The 3,170-nt window shown below is 39.1% G+C and overlaps 1 non-coding gene across 1 annotated transcript; it reads right to left on the reverse strand.

Annotated features, from left to right (window-relative positions):
• Positions 1-2,228: 2,228 nt before the first annotated feature.
• On the reverse strand, positions 2,229-2,300 carry TRNAC-GCA (transfer RNA cysteine (anticodon GCA)). The gene has a single exon. It is a non-coding gene; the product is annotated as a tRNA-Cys (tRNA).
• Between the last annotated feature and the right edge of the window lie 870 nt (positions 2,301-3,170).

Here is a 3,170-nt window from a genome sequence, read left to right on the forward strand (position 1 = left end):
GCAAAACTCACTCATTATTCTCTGCACCTGCTGCTTATCTCTGCATCCTAGTCTGATTCTCTCCCATAGGGCTGGTAGGAGGTTCCTCTCATTTGGTCAAACCACAGCTCCAGTGTAGGTTTGTTGTTGTGCAGTCACTAAGCTATGCCTATTTGTGACCCTGTGGACTGTAGCACATGAGGATCCTCTGTCCATGGGATTTTCCAGGCAAGAATATTGGAGTGGGTTGCCATTTCCTCCTCCAGGGGATCATCATGTTGAACACCCTCCAAGTTAATGTATGAAAAATTCTTTGTGTAGAGGATCATGTCATCTGCAAACAGTGAGAGTATGAATATAGTAAAGTTGCAGGATATAAAATTAACACACAGAAATCCCTTGCATTCCTATATACTAACAATGAAAAAACAGACAGAGAAATTAAGGAAACAATACCATTCACCATTGCAACAAAAAGAATAAAATACTTAGGAGTATATCTACCTAAAGAAACAAAAGACCTATACATAGAAAACTATAAAACACTGATGAAAGAAATCAAAGAGGACACAAACAGTTGGAGAAACATACCGTGTTCATGGATTGGAAGAATCAATATTGTCAAAATGGCTATTCTACCCAAAGCAGTCTATAGATTCAATGCAATCCCTATCAAGCTACCAATGGTATTTTTCACAGAACTAGACCAAATAATTTCACAATTTGTATGGAAATACAAAAAACCTCGAATAGCCAAAGTAATTTTGAGAAAGAAGAATGGAACTGGAGGAATCAACCTGCCTGACTTCAGACTCTACTACAAAGCCACAGTCATCAAGACAGTATGGTACTGGCACAAAGACAGAAATACAGATCAATGGAACAGAATAGAAAGCCCAGAGATAAATCCACGAACCTATGGACACCTTATCTTCGACAAAGGAGGCAAGGATATACAATGGGAAAAACACAACCTCTTTAACAAGTGGTGCTGGGAAAACTGGTCAACCACTTGTAAAAGAATGAAACTAGAACACTTTCTAACACCATACACAAAAATAAACTCAAAATGGATTAAAGATCTAAATGTAAGACCAGAAACTATAAAACTCCTAGGGGAGAACATAGGCAAAACACTCTCCGACATAAATCACAGCAAGATCCTCTATGACCCACCTCCCAGAATATTGGAAATAAAAGCAAAACTAAACAAATGGGACCTAATGAAACTTAAAAGCTTTTGCACTACAAAGGAAACTATAAGTAAGGTGAAAAGACAGCCCTCAGATTGGGAGAAAATAATAGCAAATGAAGAAACAGACAAAGGATTAATCTCGAAAATATACAAGCAACTCCTGCAGCTCAATTCCAGAAAAATAAATGACCCAATCAAAAAGTGGGCCAAAGAACTAAACAGACATTTCTCCAAAGAAGACATACAGATGGCTAACAAACACATGAAAAGATGCTCAGATATAGGGGAATTACATCTATTTAGGGTAAACTACAAGTTACCTGGATTTTCACTGCACTGAAGGACTGGCACCCAAGCCTGAACAATGATCAAGGGTTGATTGCATTTATTCCACTGTTCTCATCACGTTTCCTTTTTTTTTTTTTTTTTTAAACCAGTAATGTTGCCACATGGTCACAAATGGCTGCTGCCATCCAGACATCACATCTGCATTTAAATCACTAGCCCTTATCACTTACCTTCTATATTTCTAGTACCCATTTCACATCTTTACTTTCAGCTGTAAACAGGTTATTATCATTATGCCAGACCTTACACTTTTTATCAGATTAAAATCATGGCTATACATATGAACATAAAAACTATCTGAAAATGTTCTGATTGTAACATTTGTCAAGTGTGCTTCCTATATGTAGGCTTTATAAATCTAAAGACAGAAAATATAGTGTTTTAGTTTATTAGTTGATATTCATCTTTATATAGAAAAACCCACAGCTTATTCAAAGCACCAAAATAAGAACAGAAAGGATTTTAATGCAATTCTGCCCTCCAGTATGAAAGCATCCTTAGGCATCTTAACTACTCATCTAAGTGTGTGTACCTCAAGTGTTTTTAGACGTCACTGTCATTGAGTGAGTGAGTGAGTGAGTGAAGTCGCTCAGTCGTGTCCGACTCTTTGTGACCCCACGGACGGTAGCCTACCAGGCTCTGCCGTCCATGGGATTTTCCAGGCAAGAATACCGGAGTGGGCTGCCATTTCCTTCTTCAGGGGATCTTCCCAACCCAGGGATCGAACCTGGGTCTCCTGCATTGCAGACAGACGCTTTACCATCTGAGCCACCAGGGAAGCCCCATTATGATGCTAATTTCCAGGAGAATAGGTTCTCTCTCTTATTTTCCACTTTATTTTTGGCACCTAAAACCTACTTGCAAACTTTGCTAAGAGAATGAATAGATATATCATTTTTCCATTAATGCATTATTTTTTTTTAATTTTTTTATTAGTTGGAGGCTAATTACTTCACAACATTTCAGTGGGTTTTGTCATACATTGATATGAATCAGCCATAGATTTACACGTATTCCCCATCCCGATCCCCCCTCCCACCTCCCTCTCCACCCGATTCCTCTGGGTCTTCCCAGTGCACCAGGCCGGAGCACTTGTCTCGTGCATCCCACCTGGGCTGGTGATCTGTTTCACTATAGATAATATACATGCTGTTCTTTCAAAACATCCCACCCTCACCTTCTCCCACAGAGCTCAAAAGTCTGTTCTGTACTTCTGTGTCTCTTTTTCTGTTTTGCATATAGGGTTATCGTTACCATCTTTCTAAATTCCATATATATGTTTAGTATGCTGTAATGATCTTTATCTTTCTGGCTTACTTCACTCTGTATAATGGGCTCCAGTTTCATCCATCTCATTAGAACTGATTCAAATGAATTCTTTTTAACGGCTGAGTAATATTCCATGGTGAATATGTACCACAGCTTCCTTATCCATTCATCTGCTGATGGGCATCTAGGTTGCTTCCATGTCCTGGCTATTATAAACAGTGCTGCGATGAACATTGGGGTGCACGTGTCTCTTTCAGATCTGGTTTCCTCAGTGTGTATGCCCAGAAGTGGGATTGCTGGGTCATATGGCAGTTCTATTTCCAGTTCTTTAAGAAATCTCCACACTGTTTTCCATAGTGGCTGTACTAGTTTGCATTCC

The sequence above is a fragment of the Dama dama genome, chromosome 28 (assembly GCF_033118175.1).
Source record: "Dama dama isolate Ldn47 chromosome 28, ASM3311817v1, whole genome shotgun sequence".
Classification (NCBI taxonomy): domain Eukaryota; kingdom Metazoa; phylum Chordata; class Mammalia; order Artiodactyla; family Cervidae; genus Dama; species Dama dama.